Here is a 26872-nt window from a genome sequence, read left to right as displayed (position 1 = left end):
GATTGAGCACACAAACTGCAGTGAGTTTCCTCCAAATGCAATGGAAAAGGGTGGCTAGTGAGGGAAATTACAAATAGTTCTATTTGGCCGGAGGCTGTGCAGTCTGTAGGGGGAGAGGACATTTATAAGGTTGGAGGCAGTCTTGCATGTTTCCATAGGTGCTTTGGAAAGTCAGTGGAAAACTTGAATTGTAAGCAGGATAATGGCACTATCAGATTTAAATTTCAGAGAGCATACTCTGATGGGGAGAAATCGGAATATTACACAGCCATAAATAAGAATGAAACCTTGCCATTTGCAACAACATGAATGGAACTTGACAGCATTATGCTAAGTGGAAACAGTCTCACAAAGAAAGACAAAAACCTTACGATCTCATTTATACATGGAACCTAAAAAAAAGAAGGAAAAAAACCCCTAAGCTCATCAAATCAATACAGAGAGCGGAGTAGTGGTTGCCAGAGGCAGGGTCAGAGAGCAGATAAAATGGGTGAAGGGAGCTAAAAGGTAAGAACTCTCAGTTATAATATAAACAAATTATGGAGATGTAATGTACAATGTGGTGACTATAGGCAATAATACTATACTGTATATCTGAAAGTTGTTAAGAGAGTAAATGTAAAAAGTTCTTGTCCCAGTGAAAGAACTCTGTAACTACCTATGGTGACAAGTTGTTAACTAGACTTCTTATATATGTTTCACAATAACTAAAAATATTGAATCATTATGTCGCACACCTGAAACTAATACAATGTTGTGCATCAATTATACCTCAATTCTTAAAGATGGTTTCTTAGGTGAAAACTGTGGTAAAACTGAATGTCTAATCAGAAATATGACCACATAGCATTAATATAAGCAGTTGTTACCTTCAATTGCTCATTTTTTCTTTCTTGATAAATAATTGTACATTGTACACTTGTATCCTTGTATATATTATGGTATATTGTATCATTCTGTGTATCTATTTGTACCTGGTCATGTCTCTAATTTGTCAAACCTATAATCAGAACTGCATCTTGCCTTCTCAAGTACATCCAATCATTTCTAGGTTATTTTCATGATTTCAAAGATTATTCATATTCGTGAACCAAAAGTATCTCCAAAATAAAAATTAGTGGAAGGAATGAATTGATTTTAAAAAATGACAAGAGACAGTGATAGACACTTAGGATAATACATGGGTACTTCCACAGTGACTGAAAATATTCTAGAACACAATGCACTCATCCTTAATTAGACAGAGCCAACCCGAGAACCCTTTCTAAAAGCACTTCAACCCACAGCCAAAAATAAAATTCAAATAAGCCCAATTTCAATTCTTAAATGAAGTTGTATTGGGTCGGCGGGGGGGGGGGGGGGGGGGAATAAAACCACCGAGCTCTTTATACAACAGTTGAACTCAATGGTATGGCAAAATTAGCAAGAATGCTTAGTTGATGGCCAAAGGTCAAACTTGGGCATGGCATCATGACCTAAGGGCCCCTGGGCCTGAATCATAGACTGGGTGCAGAAACCAATCTTTCCAGAGCCATCTGGAAGTGATGCCCTGCTCAGCCTCAGGCTGGCTGTGGGTCCTTGGACACAATATTTAGCCCATCTAGTCTTAGTTTCTTCCTGTAACAGGGTTTCATGACACTAGTGACACCCTGGACCAAACTGCTCTTTGGTGTGGGGAACCTTCTAGAATCTAATCCCAGGTTAAGTTTAGCCAAGCAATTCTGAGTGTATTTCCTATAAAGCAGGGGTTCCCAACTTCTGGGATCTAAAGCCTGATGATCTGAGGTGGAGCTGGTGTAATAGTAATAAAAATAGATTAAGTACACAATAAATAGGCTTTCCTGGTGGCTCAGACGGTAAAGAATCTGCCTGCGATGCAGGAGACACGGGTTCGATCCCTGGGTTGGAAAAGATCCCCTGGAAAAGGAAATGGCTACCCACTCCAACATTCTAGCCTGGAGAATCCATGGGCAGAGGAGCCTGGTGGGCTACAGTCCATGGAGTCACAAACAGTCGGACATGACTAAGTGACTAACACTTTCACATTTTTTCAGACAATAAATGTAATGTACTTGAATCATCTGGCAACTCTCCCCACTTCCTGGTCTGTGGAAAAACTGTCTTCTATGAAACTGGTCCCTGGTGTCAAAAAGGTTGGAGATTTCTGCCAGTCTGCAGAGTGAAGCGAAACTCCTGCCTACCTATGTCCAGCCTAGTTTCTCTGTGGTGACTATTCATATGCATTGTATATCAATATAATCTCCAGATTATAGACACCATGCACCCAGGTGATTTCTTTGCAGAGAAGAGTGGTATTTCCCAAAGAATTAAAAGTTTGCAAGAATAGCACATTGGCTAAAACAAAAGAAAACCACACGCGAAGAAAATGTCTAGGTTTTTACTCTTAAATGTCTGCATTCATGTCACTTTACAATTTCCTTAAGAATAGTAGAGTGGATTATTATTATTATTTAACCTAAAGAGTCCCTATGGACTGTAGCCCAGCAGACTCCTGTCTCCATGGGATTCTCTAGGCAAGAATACTGGAGTGGGTTTCCATTTCCTTTTCCAGGGGATCTTCCCAACTCAGGGATCGAACCCGTGTCTCCTGCATTGCAGGCAGACTTTTGCTCACTGAGTCACCAGAGAAGCCCTTTGAAGGGAGAATGCATGCACATCAGGACGTCAATATTACAGAGAAAGAAATTTTCGTCTTGTTTAGGCAACTATTACTTTGGTTCTGTTATTAGCACCAAACCAATATCTGAATAAGCCATTCCATCCTCAAAATAATCCTAAAAGGAAAATGTTATTATATTTCAAATGAGGAAAAAATTTAAAAACCTATCATGTTTTCAGAACCAGTAAGGTTCTAAAATTCCTTAGAGGTGGCCAGGAAATAAATGCTCCTATGGCTGCCATTAAGCCACTTCACATCAGAAAGCTGATGATTTGAAGGTAAAGTGTACCCAAACCTCAGCTGCAAATGAATCTGAGAAATGCAGTTTTTAACCCTTCCAGCACCTCTCCTCCCTACAAGGGAAGATGGAAAACTAAATAGAGAAAAATGCACAAGAGAGCATTAGAAGAGATGATCTCTAAAAATCCTAGCCCCACTTCTTATTGCTGTGTGTCCCTGGGTAAGTTACTTAGCCTATCTGTGCCTCAATATTGCCTAAAAATAAGAATAATAATGGTGCCTACTACATAGGGTTGTTGTGAAGATTAAAAGAGCATAAAAAATATGTAAAGTATTTAGACAGTGACTGGCACATACTATTATATGCATCTATTATAATAATTACTATTATCATTAATCTTATTCTAATTCTAAAATCCCATATTTATTTTCTAGTATGTCCAAAAGGTGAAGTACACAGGTCACCAACTTCAAACAACTTGAGTTAAAAGTGTAGAATTTTAAAGGGAAATATATTTCCCTTCAATTTAAAAACTTGTAAGATCAATCACCTAACATCCTCTGTTGTTAGCTGCAGAGGGACTCTTCAAATGTTCAGGGAAATCTGTGATGTATCTCTTCTCACTTCTACACTTTAAATGCTGAAATTCCTATGATCCTCTTAGATAAAATTTATTCAGATCTCTGCTTAGTTTTTAAATGATACCATGGCAGAGGCTGATGGTTTTCCTACAGTAAACATTCTCTCTGTCTCTATTTCCTAGGGATAGACTTCTGGTTCTTTGGCTGGGTAGATGCTGTCCAGAATACACACAGCATCCCAGTCTCCCTCGCAGGTAGGATGGACATGTGACAATGTTCTGACCTATGGAGGTGAACAGAGGTGGAACCTCATTTTGCCCTGAGACCGAAGGTTGTACCCTGTCTTTCCTCTGCTCCTTCCATATCTGGGTGGTTTGCTGCCACTCACTAACACTGCCTTATGAGAAGTGATTGTTAAATATGCAAGAATTTTGCAAGCCAGTTGTTAGACAATTGGTAGTTTAACAGTAGCCTTGGAAGGAATATTTACAGCATAGAAATACACAACACTACAAATCAGACCCCCTCCCCCATAAACTCCCAGTCAGGTTCTTTTGTGTTTTTTTTTTTTTTCTGAAAGTCAGTTTACCAGTACACATAGTCCTTGCCCCACTAGAATTGGGATAATTGAGTGAGATCTATAGGGTCATTCAAGGAGGGCAGGTCCAAGATATGGCAAAGCGAGGAGCCTGGGCTCCAGTGCAGAGTCACCAAGCCAGCATGGACTCCCCGTGTGAGACATATGTTTCTGTCTAGCTCAGTGATTCTCAATAAGGGACGATCTTTGCCCTTCAGGGGACATCTGGCAGTGTCAGGTGACAGTTTGGGTTGTCACAGCAGGGACAGTGTAGTTGCTTGCGTATAGAACCCAGTTGTCATTGTTGTTTTTCAGTTGCCAAATCGTGTCCAACTCTTTGCGGCATCATGAATTGCATCACGCCAGGCTTCCCCGTCCTTCACCATCTCCTGGAGTTCACTCAAACTCATGCCCATTGAGTCAGTGATGCCATCAAACCACCTCATTCTCTGTCAACCCAAGGATGTTGCTAAACATCCCACAATACACAGGACAACACCCACTACCAAAAATCATATGCTTCAAAATGCTGACAGTGCCAAGACTGAAAAGCCCTGATCTCATTTAGCTACATTTATGTTGATTTCTATTATAGAAAGAAAACAGAGAGCCTAATACAAAGGTATCATTGACATCTCTAGTATCCTTTTATATAATATAAATGCATACATATACTCACAATAACTACAGATTTAAAACAAAATTTGAAAGAAACCACTTTCATAATGGGTTTATAAGCATTTCTCTCCTTTAGAAGTATTCATTCCTTGATATCTCCAAGCACTGTTCTGGGTAATGGAAGAGGTAATTTACCAAGTGACTAGAGAGGTATAAAAGAATTAGTGTCCCTTCAGGATGTAACTCACTCCTACTCAGAATCTTATATTGGGAGCAAGAGGTGAGGGTGTTAATATTTTTCCCTCCAAGAAACTGGCAGACCTCCTGTGTTCTCTGTAATTTCAGAAGGAAATTACACTGGGGATGTTCATGACCTTGACCAATAGAGGTCCTCTGGTTGCATACAAGTAAAGATGGATTCTCAGAAATGTCCCCCAGGGAAATAAAAATGTTGGTGAAGATAAAGAAATAAAAATTCATGGATGTTCTCTTGAAATAAAACTGAAAATGCATGTTCTGTGAGACAAGCGTGAACCCAAGGGGAGGAAAAAAAACAATAATACTCTCCAGTTTTTATGCAAGGGAAAAAGGGACAGATTTATTATTTTTCCAAGGCAAACAGATCATTTTATCATAAAGTACTGACAAAAGTTTATTTCTCAATTACTCATATACCACAAATAGTATATCTATAATATAAATTATGTAGTTAATGTTTGGGTATATGTTCATATAAACTAAGCTGAGTTCTAAAATTTTAAACAATATTATTATTTTTTAAAAATCAGCTTTCCCAGTGGCTCAGGGGTAAAGAATCTGCCTGCAATGCAAGAGATGCCAGTTCAATCCCTCAGTTAGGGAGATCCCCTAGAGGAGGGAATGCCAATCCACTCCAGTATTCCTGCCTAGAAAATCCCACTGACAGAGGAGCCTGGAAGTCTCTAGTTCATGGGGTTGCAAAGAGTGGAACACGAGTGAGTACACATGCATAATAAAAATCAGTTCAATCTGATTTTCTCTCTTATATTTTACCTAATCTAGGAACTGCACTTTTGCAAGTGATGATAATAACTTTTCTTTTCATCATTCCAAATACATCTTATGATCTCTATCCCTTAACTCCATCTGACATTTTTTCTTCATTTCTAAAATTCATCCAGGTCTGTCACTTCATCTATCCCTTACCTTGATCAGAATTATTCTTCAAACTTCTCCCATTGACTCATTCCGATATTTTCTGTATCTTCCTTGTGTCCTACTTGAGGCTCAAAGTTACCAAGTATGCTCCCCTCAAAAAATATCTACTATTCGTCATCATTATCATTTCTAATCAAGGACTTCTTTCCAGGCCCCTCAATTCAAATCTGATTACTCATTTATCAAATTTTAAACCTATTATGAATCTATTCACCACCAAACATACATTTATTGAAGAGTTTCTATATGCTAATGCTTTCAAGGAATTAGACAGGTCCTCCTCTAAAGAAACTCACAACCTACTAAGGAAATTTGGATATTTTAAAGAAATTATACTTTATCTATATCATGCTTCAAGAGAAAGGTTTTACGGTTTACTAAATCACCAAAATATCGAGGCAACACAGAGTGGTTTGTGTTCATATATTCTTGAATTTTGATGCTAAATAATTAAATATACTTGATAGAGCTCGCCTTTCCAAATTTTAAAGAATCTAAAATTCTTTATAGTTTTTTCTAAAGTAGTTATTACTATTGGTTTCCCCATTTGTGCCCAAATTCGACCTTATTGATAGTCATATGTGTGAAGAAAGAGCAAACAAAACTGCAGCCTGAATTCCACCCCTGACTCAGAGGTTGCAACCTGGCACCTAAGGAGTCACTTCTAACTCCAGATATGTATGGTTGAACATGCACTGCTGTGGGTTTAAGTATTACTATTTTAAATGCTGCATGTAAATTATCATGCCTGTTATCAGTTTTTTGCCTTTTCTCCTGTTGTTCCTGGATCTGCAGATCTAGCCAGGGCCCTCTTTTTTCAGCTATGTAAATCCTACCTGTCCTGCAAGACCTGGGGCCCAGAGTCTCACTATAAACTATAAAGCCTTTCTCAGTTATGCCAGTTTTCACTGATCTTACTCTCTAACCACTTTCTATCATCCATATCATGCATTCATAGTCCTCTTTTTATACGTGAGGCCATCTGTTGAAAGTTTCATTTATTCCTCATTGCTGGAAGGGGTTTTGCCGACAGAGACAAACTGACTACCACTACTCGTTATACTGCCCTGCCATCATGAAGCACAACAGTGCAGCTGGAAAGCCACGGCCACTCAACATCTTGCATTAAAATACAACTAGAAAGACCACTGATGGGAATGAAGTCTCCATGGGCACAGTCTAGAGCTCCTCAGGGTGCCGGCTCTTCTGGGCATACCCTCTCCTCACTTAGCTCTACCTGCACCCCCCATTCCAGCTCCAAAACACCAATACTTCCAAACCTAACCCTGCCTATATTTGTGTCAGCTCTTCCTGGGGCTTTTGAAGGCTGCTTTATCCCACCCTCACTCTTGAATGAAAGCCTCTATTCCTTCCTAGTTAGGCTCTCCAGTGGGCTCCGTGGTCATCTGCCTGCCAGTGCAGGAGGCATAGGAGATGGGGTTCAAGGAAGATCTGGGTCAGGAAGATCTCCTGGAGGAACAAATGGCAACACCCTCTGGTATTCTTGCCTGGGAAATCCCATAGACAGAAGAGTCTGACTGGCTACAGTCCATGGGGTTGCAAAGAGTAGAACACACCTGAGAGACTGAGCATGCAGGCATCCCTTCCTAGTTAGAAAACAATCACTGGGATGACCCAGAGAGATGATATGGGGAGGGTGGTGGGAGTGGGGTTCAGGGTTGGGAACTCATGTACACCTGTGGTGGATTCATGTCAAAGTATGACAAAACCAATACAGTATTATAAAGTAAAAAAAAAAAGAAAGAAAACAATCAGGTCTGTAAAAATTTCAAAGATGTTATGAAGTTATATAAAGTGAACATTATCATCTGACACGTGGTGTAGTTGTTATGCATCTGACACCAACAGAATCTGTATTTTGTAAGTGTTACCAAACCAGGTTCACTCACCCAATGTGCAGCAAGCCAAGGGCTGAGACACAGAGGTTTGCAGCAAAGAGTTTATTCACACTGCAGCCAAGAGAGGAGATGGGAGAACTGATCCCAAACCCACCTATCCAAAAGCGAGGGGCTTGGGATAATTATGGGATGGAGCTGTGATGTGTGTGAAGCCCGGGGAAAGGTGAGTGGAAATAAGGAAAAGGTGTGATCATCATCGTTCTGTGCAGACATAACCAGGCTACAGGCTTCTTCTTGGCCCGTATGCCCAGAACTTGTGGTGTTGCCATGTTTTGAGGGTGGAGCTCCTGGCCCTCTGACGTCAAAGGTCACAGAGAGGACACTGGCCCATGCCCAGTGAGAGGGTCTGTTGTCCTAGGCAGTCTCAAGCAGCTCAAACTGGACACAGCTGACTCCAAGTTTCTGAAAAAACAATTGGGGCAAACATCTTACTATTTATGTTCAAATAGTAAGACTACATGATGCTCAGAGGACAAACAAGTTTTTGAAAAACAAAGGTAGCTTGATCAGCAAAAGCAAGTGACAGTTTATTATGTATTAATAGCTGATAGATGATGACCCTTGGTTTCACAACTATTCACAAAATTTCATCAGGAGGTTAACCTCTTTTAAGGCATCTTTACTTCCTGTCTTTAGAGTTTCTTCCATAATCTTCAAGAGTGTGACTGACTATGTGAGCCAAAGGCACACTCTGAGGGTCTCAAATTTCTGAATTAAGAAACCTACCTTAGTCAGGATAGGTTTTTCAAAGAGTGAAGAATGAAATATGTGCTACTTCCCTAGAATGCAAAACGTCACTCCCCAAAACGTGGCAAAAAAATTTCCAAACCACCTTTATGTTATTGTTTTTTCCTTCTAGAATTTTATGTATTAAATAGTTCTATTACCATAAGGAAAAAAAACTCTTGATAGATTTTATTTTTTCCATTTCTTTAAGATCCTAATTAAGATTTGAAAGAATACAAGTTTTAATATTGAAAATTAGAGACTATGGCCACTAAAATGTTCTGAGAAGCCAAAGAATCCAAAGGCAGTCAAAGGGAAATCCACTCAGGAGTGAGACTGTGAATATCTTAGAGCTTCATTTGTGTTCTAAATTCTCTCTACTTACATGGTGTTTAGGTGTCACCCAGATATTGCATTTGTTGTTACTTCAGGTACTATCCATGTGTGTGTGGTTTTATGAATATAATGCTTAATGATCAGAATAATTTTTAATCAATGGATAGCTCTGAAATATTTCCTTCCCTGAATTATAAACATGGCAACTATGTGGAGGTTATTAAAAATGTTGAAGTATTTAATTTATTCAACATGCCTTTCTAATTCCCCTTTTCAGTGACTCGTAGACTACTTTCCTCCTCTGATTTCAAAACAGTGTGACTACTTAACCTATGGCAGTAGGAGTCTGGTACCAAAATAAAAAATTTTGAGTGCAAAACCATCACATTGCCAGAAAATTCTGAAATCTACTACTGTGAAGAATACAGGCTAGATATTACTAATGTGTATATAAATGACAATAGACCAACACAGACATTTTTTAAGTGATGTACTCACCACACAGAAAAATGAATAATCTAATTTTGCAGGTATAATTTAAATTATTAGCATTACTCATAAAGAAATATGTTAATTCTTTACACACAGTACCTCACTATTATTACTAATTCCTTAAGTTGCATATATCTAAATGCAATATTTATGATAGATAAATACCTTGATAGATTTATATTTATCTATGATGGGTAAATAAATATAATCATCTGATATAAAACCAAGAATAAAAGTATGAAACAAAACAACCTTGCTGTCTCAAAAACAAAATGAAATCCGTAGCCCTTATCATCTTTTAGATTAGAATTCTTATTGATGAGTATTTAGTTTGTTTTTATTTTTTAAATTAAGCTTATTCTTCCCAGGCAATATGTTCATAAATCTTCCTCAGGAGGACAATTACTCACTGACACCATGCTCTACACCGGCTCTAGGACAGAAGTTACACTCTATGACAAATGCTCAATCCACTCCAGCAATCTTGGACAGAGGAGCCTGGCAGCTACAGTCCCCGGGGTCACAGAGAGTTGGACATGACTGAGCAACTGAACAACAACAGCAACAATAAAGTGTCGACCAATCCATTGGAGTCAGGCAGCAACCGAGAGACAAGGTTCTATATGATCCAGGCTCTCCTTCCTGAAGTGAAGAGTGGGGTGCAGGTGACTCTGTGCAGGTGTACACAGAGGAGGTGTGACTCTGTGGTAAGATCTTGTCCATGGATGTGCACCAGCATCAACTAGGCTAGGCCATTTTGAATATTTTGGACAGAAGCAGATGAGCCTTCTATGTTGCCTTTTCCTCCTTCAGCAAGGAGAAAAAGACTTAAGACCATAGGGGATGTTGAGACCTAAACACTGAAGGAGCCTTTATCCCCAGATCATGGCTCAAGGAAAGTTAACCATGATGAACATACACACTGGACTTTTACAGGAGCAGAAGTATCTATTTTGTTCAACCACTAGTTTGCGGGGCGGTGGGAGGGGGTTGTTTTTATTTGTATAGCAAATACAGTTAACTAAACTGCAGACCTTTCCTTTTTTTTTGAGAAAGCAACTGGTCAAGTTCACAACAGTAATACGGACGATGTTTATACTAGTGTGTTGCATTATAAAGTCATGACTTTCAACAAATGTTACTTTCCATGATACTAGTCAATTCCATCACAAGGTCCTTATTAAAACAGAAAATAATTTACACTGGCAAAAACTCAGCTTCCTCTGATTATATGGTATGCAACTTGGATCTGCACAAATGAAGTTTTTAGTACCTCTAATGTGAAAGATGGGCTTCCCAGGTGAATCAGTGGTAAAGAATCCACCTGCCAATGAAAGAGACTCAGGTTCAATCCATGGGTCAGGAAGATCCCCTGGAGGAGGAAATGGCAACCCACTCCAGTACTGTTGCCTGGAAAATCCCATGGGCAAAGGAGCCTGGTGGGCTTAAAGTCCATGGGATCGTGAAGAGTCAGACGTGACTTGGCAACTAAGCAGCAACAACAACAATGTGAAAGATTCTGTTTTCCTATATCCTCTCATTTGAAATATGTTGCTCCTATAAGCTAAAGAATAAAATACTTCTAAGAGTTTTCTTCACAAACATGATTATGAAGGTTAATTTTGTGTCTACTCACCTGGCCATGAGGTACCAAGATCAAGCATCTCTGGGGAGGTCTGGGAGGGAGTTTTGGGAGACACTGGCACTTGAATCCATGGACCCTGTGAAGCAGATTCTCTCCCTGATGTGGGTACAAAATCATCCAATCCATTCATGTCTGGGATAGAAAAAAAGATGAAGGAAGGAAGAACCTGACCCTATTCCCTGCCTCACTGCTTAGCTGGGACTTATCTTCTCCTGCCCTTGGACTAGGGCTTACACCATCGGCTCCCCCAGTTCTCAGACCTCAGACTCAGAACTTCAGACTGAAGCACAGCACTGGCTCTTCTGGGTCTCTGGCTGGCAGACATCTGTAGTTCTTCTCGGCTTCCATGATCGTGAAAACTAATTCCTTACAGTAAATAATAAATTACAATGATTTTTCTTCTTACATTTATTCAAATGAATTTAAAACAAAATTTCTTTTTTATGTATTTTCCTTCCATTTATTTTTCAATTTGACAGTATGGCTTTGAAAATTCTTTAACAATATGTATGAAAGTGAAAGCATCGGTCACTCAGTCATTTCTGACTCTTTGTGACCCCCATGAACTGGAGGCCTGCCAGGTTGCTTCATCCATGGAACTCTCCAGACAAGAATACTGGAGTGGGTAGCCATTCCCTTCTCCAGGGGATCTTTTCGACCCAGGGATTGAACCTGGGTCTCCAGCTTTGTGGGCAGTTCTTTACTGTCTGAACCACCAGGGAAGTCCAGTATGTGTAGCTATAGCTTGTTATTTTATTTATTTTTTGTTGTTTTTACTTTTAAACTTTTTATTTTGTATTGGGGTACAGCCAATTAACAATGTTGCAATAGTTTCAGGTGAACAGTGAAGGGCCTCATCCATACATATACATGTATCCATTCTCCCCCAACTCCCCTCCCATCCAGGCTGTCACATAACATTGAGCAGTATATCCCCTGTGCTATAAAGTAGTTCCTTAAGAACAAAACATCTTAAAAGACTGTTAGATATCTTCGATATGATTATTAGCAGTTCCTATTCTGAATTATGATAAACTACTTAAGACTTATATGAAGTTTTAAAAGTATAATATCCTTTGGAAATAAATTTATAAAACATCTACTGATATTTCGTTTTAAATTCATCAGTAGCTTTCTCAGAAGTTATGCCCTAAAAGTTTATGCCCAACCCTGTTACCCCTTCATTCTCAAGGCTAGAAGATTTTTTGACTAGAATCTTTGCAGTTAACTTAGCTGTTTGACACCTGGTTGAGAAAAGGTATGCCTCACCACACATAACTCTAAAATAAAACATCGTCTTTTCCCTGTTGATTAACATAAGGCCTCTGAATTGCTTATCTCACAAGCTCAGCTTTTCATGTTTTGGAAAGTTGGTGGCATTACATAGCAATGTAGGCCACAGGCACAACTATTTTGAGGTCTGGAGTACTCCCTCCATTCTCAAATGTCTGCCAGCCTGCCTTGACTCTATAAACCCAGTACGGCAATGCATCCTCCATTCCCTTGGGACTGTCCCAACCTATATATAATGCCACCTTGTACTTGGGAGGTTTTCATACAACCCTTCTTATCTAAGAATGGTGAGTGGTGAGCTGTTGGCCTAGAGAAAGGGGTCATCCATGACACTGGGGCCTGTCTAACCAGAGTAAACCCACCAGTATGTCTCCAGGTACCAAATTCACAATTGTTCTTAGAGCCCAAAGCCCCAGAGAAGAATAAAACACATATCCTCCCTCAAGACCCAGAAAGGGTGTCAGCACCCACTGTGGTCTCCTTATCCTGGCCACTGCCCATGAGTGTCCACTCTCCCCATCTCCCTTTGAATCTGCCGGCACTCTGAATGGCTAGGAGAGAAGCAGGGTGTTCAGGATATTGGTAATCTCATGCTTCTTCTGCCCCCACCTTCATCTTTAGCCTTTAAGAGTTCAATTGGTGAGAAGGTGGGAAAAGGAAATATTAGCTAAAATGAGATGTGAGATGATCTTTAGTTTTCAGTGACATGTGCTTTTTCTCTCCTGCCCGTTTTGTACTGGTCTTTGTTCATTTGAGTTACTACTGGTGCAAAATAGTGTCCCAGTTTGAGTGGTAAGAGAAGAAAAAAAAACATTTTAACCATTAAAATACCTATGTTTTGCTGCCAAGGCAATGCCAAACCTTATTCCAGTTTTGAAATAACAAGTGGATCTCTAGTCTCTCTTCTGTGAGTGGCAGAAGCTCACCAAATTGTTCCAGGGCGATTTGACGATATTTATGGGCTTCCCTGGTGGCTCAGTGGGTAAAGAATCCATCAACAAGGCAGGAGACACAGGCAGACACAGGTTCAATCCTCTGGTTGGGAAGATCCCCTGGAAAAGGGAATGGCTACCCGTTCCAGTATTCTTGCCTGGAGAATCCCATGGACAGAGGAGCCTGGGGGGCTCCAGTCCATAGTGTCACAAAGAGTCGGACACAAGTGAAGTGACTGAGCGTGCACACAGGCATGCTCATCTCCGGTGACCTTCTGACCTCATTATGCACTTCACCAGCCCCCCAGCAATATGTGGCCCAGAAGCCACTGCATTTCTGTTTTCCAACTTCCCTTTGTGGATAACAATCCAAGCCCACCACCCCAAGATCCAAAACTGAGTACCGTGCCCTCTATCAGGCACACAACCAGGGCATTCTAGCAATCCAAAAGGTTTCATGCAATATCAAGGCACAAAAATGCAGAACAACGCTTAAAGGAATCAGGGGGCCTCCTGGTAGAACACAACTTGTCCCTGTGGTATTAAGAACACCAGAGGACTCCCACACAGCCAAGTTTAACAAACCATTTTTCAGTGGATGCTTTGACGGAGACATTTCCAGTGCGAGTCTCATGTGCTAATGCGCCACAGCTGCGGTGGTAACCCTTGATGAGTTCCATATGGAGCTGTGGTTATAATCAGCTCCTTCTGGAAACTCTCTCTTGGACTTCTTCTTTAATTAGGATTAAAATGCACTGAGGGCCCACAGGAGATGCGAGGGCAGCCTTTTATTTCAGGCATTATCTTTCCTCTCCGGCAAGATCGCCTTTCAGAAACTGTGTACATTCTCTCTCTAATCTTCACCAAAAGAGGTCCAGCCTGTTCAACTAATTCCCTCATTTCTTAATAATCTGAAAATGACTTTGTGGCAGCAAGCTTCAGCAAAAAAGTAATTGTTCGTTGCTCCACTAAATGGTGTTTCTGGAATCAACAGTGGATTGGGGCATTTGTAAGAAAAATAAAAGTGTACCTCACTATAAAGGGCAGACACAGGAACCTCAGAAAGAAAACCAACAGGTTATTTTAATGAGATAATGTTCTCCCAAACAGCATCTGCCCCAGGTAATTATGTAAATTAACATACACTGAAAGCTTGAAAAATATAAAAGAGCCACCAGAAATCAGCTATGCATGCAAAAGCAGAATTCATGAAAGGAAATAACTTTCAAGAAGCGTTCACTTGACTCTTAAAACTATAAAGCATCTATGGAAACAAAACGCTATAAATAAAATTAAAACGCAAACAACAAACTTGTAGGAGGAGATTGCAATATGTATGTCAAACTGAAGGTTAATATCCTCAGTACATTTAGGAAAAACTCTTACAACAAGGACAAAAATATATAAAACACCCCGGTAAAAAAAATTTAGCAGAGTCAAAGAATAGACGGTTTACACAGGAACAAACACCAGTACATATACAACAAGAAAAGTCAAAATTAATCAAGAAATTCAAATTCAAACAACAAGGAAGATCAATTTCCACTATCAAATGGGCACAGAATTAAAGCAAAAATTTTAAAGAGGTACTCGTGAGGAATTATTTTTGAGGAACTAAGAAAAAGACCTACTCCCAATTCGACAAGAGTGTCAGCAAGAAAAATTAGAAGGAAAATAGGAAACTTTTTGAAGGAAAATTTGGCAACAAATATTGAAAATATTAAGCTGTACCTCTATCCTCATTGGAGGAGGTCATCCAGGGGACAGGATGGTGGGCTGACCCCGCCCCTTCCCCCACGAGCTGCATACGCAGTGGGAGGGACCACACTCTCTCCTCTGTTGTTGGAGTGTACCTTCTGCCCAGTGCTCCGGTAGGAGATGGTTTCGGGGACTCGCCTTCAGAGAGTAACACGTTGTTGAGACCTACCAAACTGAGTTGGTGGCTGAACCCCAATGAGGCTTCTCTATAAGCGTTTAAGATTTGGTGGACAGATGTGGTGATCTATTCATTGCACAGCCCCCTGGACGCGAGATTTTTAAATTTCCTGCCTTGTCCCACCTGCTGCCTCTTGATGGAGCCTCTCAAACGGAGCATGGTCTGTCTCTCTCTTCTGTCTCTCCTTGACCTCTGTGGCCAGTGACCAGTTCAGATTTCATCCAGGAAACTCCCAAGTATATGAACCAATACTTCTTCACCCGGTAATTCCACTATAGGACAAATATAATGATTTGCCTTTATCTGGGGGGAGGGCAGGTTGATATTGAAATTTACATTTTTAATGTTTAAGTGTATTATGTTTATTATGTTTTTGATTATTTAAACTTAATGGATTATTGTATGCATGTATGCATGGTCAGTCATTTCTTACTCTTTGCGATTTCATGGACTGTAGTAACCCGCTAGGCTCCTCTGTCCATGGAATTTTCCAGGCAAGAAATACTGGAGTGGGTTGCCATTTCTTATTCCAGGGCATCTATCTTCCTGACCCAGGGATCAAATCCATGTCTCCTGTGTCTCCTTCATTGACAGGAGAATTCTTTACCACTGAGCCCCCTGGGAAACCCAATGGATTATTAGTATTTTAATAAATAACAGTCATACACATTTAAGTGAACTCAAAACATCTAAACCATTAATTTATTAATATAATATCCATATTTTCTTGAAAACACAATGAGAAAAGAAAGAAGTGCCTCATAAACTTTGTCCCCCAACCTTGTTTTCATTGTCCTGTGTTTACATTTGTTCTTGCTAGAAACTCTGCTTTATTATCTTCAAGGCAAGAAGTGGCCGTATGACAATGGCCCTGATGTTAGAGGAGTCGAGTTGGTTCCTGAACATGCTTCTCACTACCTGTGTACCTGGGGCAAATCTTTTGGTCACTGTTAACTTCGGATTCCTCATCTGGCTAATTGGGAGTACAGGTGTATCTCATTTTATTGCACTTCAATTTGTGTTTTGCAAATACTGTATTTTTTGCAAATTGAGTTTGTGGCAACCCTGCATTGAGAAAGTCCATCAGCACCATTTTTCTAATCTCATTTTCTCTTTTTCTCTCTGTGTAACATTTTGGTAATTCTTTTTTTATTATTAAATCTTTATTTATTTATTTAGGCTGCACTGGGGCTTCATCTCAGCGTGGGCTCTCTCTAGTTGCAGTGAGTGGGGGCTACTCTTCACTGTAATGTGTGTGCTTCTCATCGCAGTGGCTTCTCTTTTTGCAGAGTATGGGCTCTAGGCACATGGGCTCAGTAGTTATGGGCTTACAGGTTTCTTCCTCTGCAGCATGTGGAATCCTCCAGGACTAGGGATTGAACCCATGTCCCCTGCATTGGCAGGTGGATTCTTATCCACTGGACCATCAAGGAAGCCCCACACTTTGGTGATTCTTAGAATATTTCCAACTTTTTCATTGTTATTATTATTTTTAAAGAGATCTGTGATCAGTGATCTTTCATGTTACCATTGCAAAAAGATTATGACTGGGTGAAGGCTCCAGTGATGGTAACATTGTTTAGCAATTAAGCATTTTAATGTATGTACGTTGTGTTTTTAGACTTAATACTAATGCACACCATACACTATGCACTGGGAAAACAGAAATTACTGTGACTCATTTTATTTCAATATTGACTTTCTTGCTGAGGTCTGGAGCCAAACCCACACTATCTACTAGATATCTTGTAATTATCCAACCTAAGTCCTAGGACAAGTGTAAGGATTACATGAGATGCTATGCACTGATCTCTTAGCATAAGACCTGCCTCAGACTGAACACTTAAGGAGGGTAATTCTTAAATAAAACACCTACTTAAAACATTATGCATGCTTTATGTGTTGCTGACTACTGATACCTTAAAAGTGGGGTTCTAAAATTTCATTGCTGATATATTATTGAACTTCTGGTTCATCACATATAAAACTAGCACTGTCTCAATTCTTCAGTGAATAGTAGTCTGAGGAATTGCCATAACAACAAAATTTTCAAAAAATTTTAAGTTTATTTAAGATATAATTCATTAATTATTGTATCTATTTAATAGGATAGGCCACTATGCAGCTATTAAAATTGTGTTCAATTCTGTGACCCCATAAACTGTAGCCCACCAGGCTCCCTTTGTCCATGGAATTTTCCAGGAAAGAACACTGGAGTGGGTTGCCATTTCTTACTCCAGGGGATCTTCCTGACCCAGGGATCAAACCCACGTCTCCTGCATTGGTAGGTGGATTCTTTACCATTGCCCCACCTGGGAAGCCTGTAGTTAAGTATTATAGGTATTTAACGGATGTTTGTGTGACCCTTGTTTTCTCATCTCTGAAACCATAGACCTAGGTTAGAGATAACTTTTAGTTACTTTGAGTTCTTTTCTCCAACATTTTCTGTAGGTTTTCATTGTGATTTAATTTTCTTGATTTGTTAGCAGAGTGGATTTGGGTGTATTATATCCATACTGAAGGAAAATAGATGGGAGTCAATAGGAGGAGTCATTATGACAACTAGATTTCCAGGAAATAGCGAAAAACATTCCATCACTTATACTGTAGCAAATTGAACGCTGCCTTGCTGCTGCTGCTGCTGCTGCTAAATCGCAGCAGTCATGTCTGACTCTGTGCGACCCCATAGACGGCAGCACAACAGGCTCCTCTGTCCCTGGGATTTTCCAGGCAAGAATACTGGAGTGGGTTGCCATTTCCTTCTCCAGTGCATGAAAGTGAAAAGAGAAAGTGAAGTCGCTCAGTCATGTCCGACTCTTAGCGACCCCATGGACTGTAGCCTACCAGGCTCCTCCGTACATGGGATTCTCCAGGCAAGTGTACTGGAATGGGTTGTCATTGCCTTCTCCAAAATGCTGCCTTGGAGTTGTGCAATATGGCAACCCTGCTTCTACTAGGAGAAGCCCTTCCATAGCACATGCAGATAATGTTGGGATTTGTTGTTGTTCAATCACTCAGTCATGTCCCACTCTTCGTGACCCCATGGACTGCACACGCCAGGCTTCCCAGTCCTTCACCATTTCCTGGAGTTTGCTCAAACTCACATCCATTGAGTCAGTGATGCCATCCAACCATCTCATCCTCTGTCATCCCCTTCTCCTCCTGCCCTCAATCTTTCCCAGCATCACAGTCTTTTCCAATGAGTTGGCACTTCGCATCAGCTGGTCAAAGTATTGGAGTTTCAGCTTCAGCATCAGTCCTTCCAATGAACATCCAGGACTGATTTCCTTTAGGATTTGACTGATTTGATCTTGCAGTCCAAGGGACTATCAAGAATCTTCTCCAGCACCACAGTTCAAAAGCATCAATTCATGGGCACTCAGCTTTTCTTATGGTCCAACTCTCACATCCATATATGACTACTGGAAAAACTATAGCTTTGACTCTACAGACCTTTGTTGGCAAAGTGATGTTTCTCTTTTCAATATGCTGTCTAGGTTGTTCATAGCTTTTCTTCCAAAGAGCAAGTATCTTTTAATTGCATGGCTGCAGCCACCATCTGCAGTGATTTTGGAGCCAAGAAAATAAAGTCTGTAACTGTTCCCATTGTTTCTCCATCTATTTGCCATGAAGTGATGGAACTGGATGCCATGATCTTAGTGTTTTGAATGTTGAGTTTTAAGCCAGCTTTTTCACTTTCCTCTTTCACCCTCATCAAGAGGCTCTTTAGTACCTCTTTGCTTTCTGCCGTTGGAATGGTATCATCTGCATATGAGGTTGTTGGTATTTCTCCTGGAAATCTTGATTCCAGATTGGGGTTCATCCAGCTTGTCATTTCACATGATGTACTATGCATATAAGTTATATAAGCAGGGTAACATTATACAGCCTTGACGTACTTCTTTCCCAATCTGGAACAGTCTGTTGTTCCATGTCTAGTTCTAATAGCTGTTTCTTGACCTGCATACAGGTTTCTCAGGAGGCAGGAAAGGTGGTATGGTATTCCCACCTCTTGAAGAATTTTCCACAGTTTGTTGTAATCCACACAGTCGATGGCTTTGATGTAGTCAGAGAAGCAGAAGTAGATGCTTTTCTGGAATTCCCTTGCTTTTTCTATGATCCAATGGATGTTGGCTATTTGATCTCTGATTCCTCTCTTTTCTAAATTGTGGTCCACTGAGGAAGGGAGCAGTAAATAACTTTAGTATTGTTGCCTTGAGAACCTCATGAACAGTAAAACTTAGGAATGATCTTCTAATGATGAAGGATTTCAAGCTGTAATTTATTTTTAAGACCCTGGTAGCCAAAAATCAGAGAGATGAATAATTCTTGGGTCTCTGTCCCAAGATTGTGGCATTTGCTAATGGGTCTTGATTTCACATTTACATAATATATGCCTTAGTCTTAGATATCCCAGCCAGACTTCCAGGTGTTTTCTTTGCTCAGGGGTAAGAAGAGCACACATCTAATAATTTAATAAGACTTGAAACAGTTTTCTGAATGAGCCAACAGCAGATTGATACAACTCTGGACTGCTGAAATCTGCCTTTATTAAATGAATGCCATACTACCTTTGCAGTTAGGGTCACAAGAGAACGAATTTATTCATGAGGGATTTGCTTCTCTTCTGATGGCATTCTATCCAGAAAGCAATATCCAGTTAAGCCCCATAGTAGGTTTCGAGGGATGATGAAATTCACACCCTCTGCCCTCAGCGAAGCACACGCTGCTCCTTTGGCTCAGGAACGGTTTTCCCTTTCAATCTAGGAGCAAAACATGTGGCTCCATGTGCTTTCCTCCCAGATCACTAAAGCCTGAAAAAACAGGGCTGCTTTCTAAACTGGTTCTTGCAACAAGAAGCAAAATATTGGGCTTAAAACAAAATCTCCACAGATATACATGCTTTATAGTACTAGAGTGCTCATCAGTTTGATGGGGCTATCGAATCACTCAACTCCATTCCATCAATATCTAAAGATGAAAGAGCTGATGGTAGGTCATGGGCCTCCACCACCACTTAGCATCCCTCAGGGGTTAAACTGCTGAGCCCTGTGGACTGCAGTGTAGGGTTTCTGCTCTGTGGCCCCAGAGTCCCCTACTCTCCCTTACCTGGTTCTCCAGTCACATCCCACTGGGATTCTACAGGTTAAAATCCAAGGGAATGCCATTCCCATCTCCATGCACCTCTTGGTGGAATCCCACAAAACACAAACTCCGTGGGAACAGAGCCTAGACACTGGAGGCTGGTTCTCTTAAAGACAGCTGGCAATTTCAGTGTGTCCTGCCTGCCTTTCTCACTCTTCACCCCTTCTGACCACCCAGTCACATGCCAGACACACCTGTGACCCCAGGACTTCAAATTCACAAGTAAGACGTGGTAAGAATATTCATACAGGAATAAGATCCAAGTCAGCATCTTCTTGCATTTGAAGGAAGTGGCCTTTGGCATTCGCTGATTTACGTAGTGTCATTACATTTTTGCCTTCAACCTGTATATTCAAGCATCCTCTCTGACATTGTTTTCCCACCTTTTCACACCATGACAAATGCATAAACTTGCCAGGAGAAACAGGAGGTGGAGGAGGGCAGCCCACCCCACCTCCTCGCAGCCATCCAAAGTTGGCCATCTGTCCCGCCATCTTGCCTCCCAGCTTCAGTGTCTTTATTTGAACACATACAGGGATATAAAGCAGGTGTCATCTTCTATCGTTTTCCAACCAAGGGCTTCCCTTGTGGCTCAGTTGGTGAAGCATCTGTCTGCAGTGCAGAAGACCTGGGTTCAATTCCTGGGTCCAGAAGTTCCCCTGGAGAAGGAAATGGCAACCCACTCCAGTATTCTTGCCTGGAGAAACCCATGGACAGAGGAGCCTGGGGGACTACCGTCCATAGGATTGCAAGAGTCAGACACAACTTAGCACTATCTTTCCAACCAACTTTACCCTAATATAAAACTTGACCAAAAAAAGAAAAAAAAAAAACAAAACTTAAAGCAGAACAGGACTAAGGTTGATAAGGTCTCCCTTGGTTGTCTTCCCACTTTGCATTTCAGAATCCTCCTTTCATCCAGGCTGCCAGCCCACCCCAGCCACACACAATTCTCCAATAGCTGAAGACAGCCACTTCAGGTGGCTGGGTGGGTGGGTAGAGGGGTCCTGTCTGGATTTGTCCTTCCTGCAGAGCACCTCATTATCTGAATAAGAAAGATTATGTTCTTCCCTCATACATGCAATCAAATGTTGTATATTCTGTTTCATTCCTCTCTTAGAACCCTGGTATCATCTTGCTTCTCTGACAAATACTATAATGCAATGAATAGGTAGCAGTGAAGCAATGTTAGTTTTCCCTGGAAAATAGTTCTTTTCTTATTTTTCTCAGTTAACTTAAGACATATAGTGAATGAAGCTCCATGATACAAAAATGAAAAAAAAAAAAATTATGGTTTCTGCATTTTAGAAGCTTACATTCTAGAAAGGGTGCACACCAAACTATATTTGAATAAAAACAAGTTATAATACAATGTCATTAAATGGCCTAGTAGAAGTCTGCACAAACTGACATGGAGACACTAGACAGGAAAAAGAATGATGAGAATGGATAAACAATCCCCAACCTTTTTGGCACCAGGGACCAGTTTTATGGAAGACAGTTTTTCCGTGATGGGGGAGGAGAGGGAGGTGTAAGTGATAATGCAAGTGAGGGGGAGTGATGAGGGGAGGCAGATGGAGCTTTGATCACTCACCTCTTATCATGAGAGTATCTGGAAGTCAAACAAACAAAAACAAACAGCTAAAAGTCAGTTATAAATAATGGCACATTCCTCACAGTTTAGACTTTTCTCTCTTCCTGCAGACAGAAAACTTACAGTCACTTTCTGAGGATGAGTTGGCCAATGAAGTGAGTGTAAGAGGAAGACTTACGGTGTCCTGGGTGAATTGTGTCCTGCAGGTCTCACTCAATTGCCACCACCCCACCATAGACCTTGACTCCCACTGTCTTGACTTTGCTTGGCAGGTAGTTTCCTAGGATATCATTTTAAAAACAAAAATCAGTGTGAATAACCCTGTCTTCTCAGAAGAACTTGGAAAGAAGGCCTTTATTCCCCCAATAGAGTGAAGTGCGTGCAATGCATGTGTGCTTGGTCATGTCCAACTCTTTGTGACCCCGTGGACTGCTGTAGCCCACCAGGCTCCTCTGTCCATGGAATTTCCCAGGCAAGAATTCTGGGGTGGGTTGCCGTCTCCTACTCCAGATCTTCCTGACCCAGGGATCAAACCCAGGTTTCTTGCATCTCCTGCATTGGCAAGTGAATTCTTTACCTCTGTGCCACCTGGGAAGTCACCAAATGAAGAACAGTGTTATCTAAGTGAAAAGGTCTGGAAGGACAACATTTTTATTTGAAAAAAGCAAAATCCATTAATAGACAACTCTAAAGGAAGTATTCAGTTCAGTTCAGTAGCTCAGTCATGTCCAACTCTTTGTGACTCCAGAACCGCAGCACACCAGGCCTCGCTGTCCATCACCAACTCCCAGAGTTCACTCAAACTCACGTCCATTGAGTCGGTGATGCCACCCAGCCATCTCATCCTCTGTCGTCCCCTTCTCCTCGTGCCCTCAGTCTTTCCCAGCATGAGGGAAGAGATGAGTCAAATGAGTCAGCTCTTCACATCAGGTGGCCAAAGAATTGGAGTTTCAGCTTCAGCATCAGTCCTTCCAATGAATATTCAGGACTGATTTCCTTTAGGATGGACTGGTTGGATCGCCTTGTAGTCCAAGGGACTCTCAAGAGACCTCAAATTTAATTGACAAACAGATTACCAGCAGATGTCAGATGAAAAAGAATAAAAATGCATAGAATATAAGGTAGATGATAAAAAAAACTATGATTTAGAAATTAGTAATTAGTATTTTTGTTTGTATCATATTATGCTTGGAAATGCAATTTTGCAAATGGAATACAACTTAACATTTAACATTGTATGTCTCCTTGCAAATTTTTTAAACCACTGCACATAATTTTCACAATCACAGCTATGTACTATGGAAAAGGCTAAGCCAAAACATACAAGAATGGGTGCCAGTGGGTGAAGGGGGGAGAGAGAGAGAGATTGATGTATGCTAAGCTTACAAAGAAAAAAATTGAGGACTTTCCAAAAGTGCAGAACTAAATTCAGTCCTACAGCTACATACAGAAACTCTTAACTAAAATAGACACGCCATTCAGTATTTTGAAATTATAATTGGTCTTTCAGCTTATTTTGCCTTGAGTTAATCTCCTTTAACTATTAATACAGAAATACCTGCCCCAACCAGTACATCTTCCCTGTACCCTTACAATGTGATAAAGATCATTACTTTCTTTAGTATATATGAATTTCTGATTTTTGCTGAATGATTTCTTAAAGCACATTCTCAATAGGATTACATGTATTGGCACACAGGAACACTAATGAGGCGCTTCAGGCCATTCCCAATTTAAAACCTGATTGCCTTCCAAAAAATGCATTGGAAAGTTGACTAACTGGAACTCAGAATGTATCCTCTTGTGGAAATAAATGGTGGATAATTTCCCGGACGGCCCACAACAGTTAAGCCAGATCATGACATACCTGGGCCATTGTTCCAACAGCAGGAATCTAGGTCCAGGCAACAGAACATTTTTGGAAGAGTAGGAAGAAAGAAGATACAGTGAGGTTTTCCCCTCTTTGTTTTGTTGGTGTTGTTCCATTACTCAGCTGTGTCCAACTCTCTGTGACCCCATGGACTGCAGCACACCAGGCTTCGTTATCCTTCACTATCTCCCAGAGTTTGCTCAAGTTTATGTCCGTTGAGTCAATGATGCCATCCTACCATCTCATCCTCTGGCTGAGTGGTTAAGGCGTTAGACTTAAGATCCGATGGACATGTGTCTGTGTGGGTTTGAACCCCCTTCCAGTAGAGTTGCTTTGTTTCAGTATTAATATTATTATATTGGGTTGGCAAGAAAGTTCGTTCAGGTTTTTCCTTACTATCCTATGGAAAAACCCAAGTGAACTTTTTGGCCAACCCAATATATTATTAGTACATAGGTTAAGGGGATCTTGGCCATTTTCTCACCTCTCATTTAGCATCTCTCCACCGTCTACTAGTGGTCCTGTCCTCAGAGTGACTGTGTGTCACCAGCCACTCCAGCCTGGCAAAGTGTCTAAGCTCCAAAAGTAAATGCCTTCCCTCCTTCCACCATAACCGAGCCCCACAGTCTTCATGCCAAGGAGGCAGCATTTGAGATGCATTTACAGTCCATAAGATCGCCTACTTACAAGATTTCTTATTGGAATTCTATAAGGAGGAGCAGCTCCTCTCATTGCTTCTTCTGGCTGTCAAGAGACCAAACTGTCATTAAGAAAAAAAAAAAATCAAGAAATTTGCAGATGTTTCATTCTTGGCAGTAAAAGCCCCAGTGAGTTCCAGACGGTAGAAGCCCCTGCTTCTCTTGTTTCTGGCTCCTGTGGCAGTGTTGAAGAGGTTTAAGAACAGCTGTCTATGGCCTCTTTCTCTCCTTTTCTCTTTCCTTGAATGTTCTCTCTAACATGCCCCAATGTTCCTTTTAAGTGAGGTCTGTTTTTTGTTGTTTTTTTAAGCAGATGCTCTTGTCACTGTCCTATTTCGGTCATGAGGTCCATTGTTGCTGCTTAGTTGCTCAGTCATGTCCAACTCTTTGCAACCCCATGGACTGTAGCCTGCCGGGCTCTTCTGTCCACGGGATTCTTCTGTCCATGGAGTGGGTTGCCATTTCCTTCTCCAGGGATCTTCCCAACCCAGGGATTGAACCTGTGTCTCCTGCATTGGCAGGTGGATTCTTTACCACTGAGCCACCAGGGAAGTCCCATGAGGTCTGTTACAGGAGACCAAATTGTCCTTCAGTCCAGTCTGAATCTGAGTGGGGAGGCAGCAGCTGAGGAACAGTCATGGCTCATTGCAAAGCTCTGAAGCTTTATAGGGGCTGCCCGGAAAGTGCCAGGAGAAGAGTCCAAGGAGAAGATCCCAGTTCCAGAGCAAGAGGGCCATGATTGATTATTGAATTGGGTATGAAAATTGGCCTTTGGATGGTGAGGAACCCCACACACTCACACATACACCACTTGATCTCTGGCAGAGGGAAGTCAGGTCAATCTGGGTTCAGTTCCAGGCTTTTCCATTTACTAGTTGTGTGGCCTTGGACAATTTAACTTCAGTTTTCTCACTTGAAAGCTGAGATAAAATCTATATTAAAGATCGCCAGTCTATGTCTGACGCAGGATACAGCATGCTTGGGGCTGGTGCATGGGGATGACCCACAGAGATGTTATGGGGAGGGAGGTGGGAGGGGGGTTCATGTTTGGGAACACATGTAAGAATTAAAGATTTTAAAATCAAAAAAACAAAAAATATTTAAAAAAATAAAGATTAAAAGTTAGCATTTGTAAAGATGCCAAACTATTACTTATCCTTTTCACTAACACCATCTGCCATTATCTTTTAAGTCAACTAAATCCATTAATAATGGTCCAGACATGGGTTCTGAGCACAAATATAGGTATAGCCTCTCTCTATCAGTTACCTGTCTGTAAGTGGGGATGTTAACACCCACCTAATGAGGCTGCTGTTGAGGAGTAGAGTCAGGTCCACAGGAAACGTGCAGTGAGTGAGGGCCCAGCATAGAGTGTGCCAGTCCGCAACCTATCACATTTTGGGAGGATATCATCTTGCTCTTTACCATCTGAGCTGCACCCCCACCCGCCTGCAGTGGCTCAAACACCAAAGAATCTGCCTGCATTACAGGAGACCTGGGTTCAATCCCTGGGTCAAGAAGATCCCCTGGAGAAGGAAACGGCAACCCATTCCAGTATTCTTGCCTGGAGAATCCCACAGACATAGGAGCCTCGTGGGCTACAGTCCATGGCGTCGCAAAGGAGTTGGACACGACTGAGCCACTAACCCTTTCACCTTTCATCCTATTGTACCCTACTGTTCATGCAGGGACAGTCACCTGGAAGGCCAGTGGAGAGCTCACACATTTCCAAGAGGCCTTCTGGCCATGCTTGGTAAAGAGAGGCGCTGGAACCCCACTGTGACTGACAATGATGAATGGCTGAAGAAATAGCTGGCCCTGGAGCTCACATTTTCAGCAAGGCCCTCCAGCCCCAATGAAACTTCTTCCTGTCCTCTGTCCTATCCCACGTGCCCCACAAAGTAGGGAAATAGAGTTTAGAAGATGACCACAGATGAGAGGCAGTGCCCTAGTCTGTACTACATCAGAACACAGAGTCACCATCTAGGTTGCAGGAGCCCAGAGCTCCATCAAAGCCTGGGAGTGTGGCATGTGGAATGAGCTCCTCCTTTTAATTCAGTCATTGAGCAACTGAGACAATCTAGCACAGAGCAGACACTCAGTGCATTTGTTGATGATAATTGCACAAATGCCACGTACATTCCTGTACCCCAGGAACACCAAAATGTTCGGACAGTGAAAGCAATAATGCAGTCTGTAATTAGAATACCAAAAATTTTAATGTCACCCTTAATCAAATCTAGTAACTCTCTCTCATTTAGTCTTATCATAATAGTCAGCCAGTTTGATTATTTTTTATCTCAGGCTTTAAATCCCAGCCTGATTATTGAGCTGATTATTGCCTGGACTGAAAAACAATACTGGGAGAAATTTTTAGTTTTTGACTTTATTT

This window comes from Budorcas taxicolor, chromosome 14 (genome assembly GCF_023091745.1).
Source record: "Budorcas taxicolor isolate Tak-1 chromosome 14, Takin1.1, whole genome shotgun sequence".
In the NCBI taxonomy this organism is placed as follows: Eukaryota; Metazoa; Chordata; class Mammalia; order Artiodactyla; family Bovidae; genus Budorcas; species Budorcas taxicolor.
Note: the sequence above shows the minus strand (reverse complement) of the source record.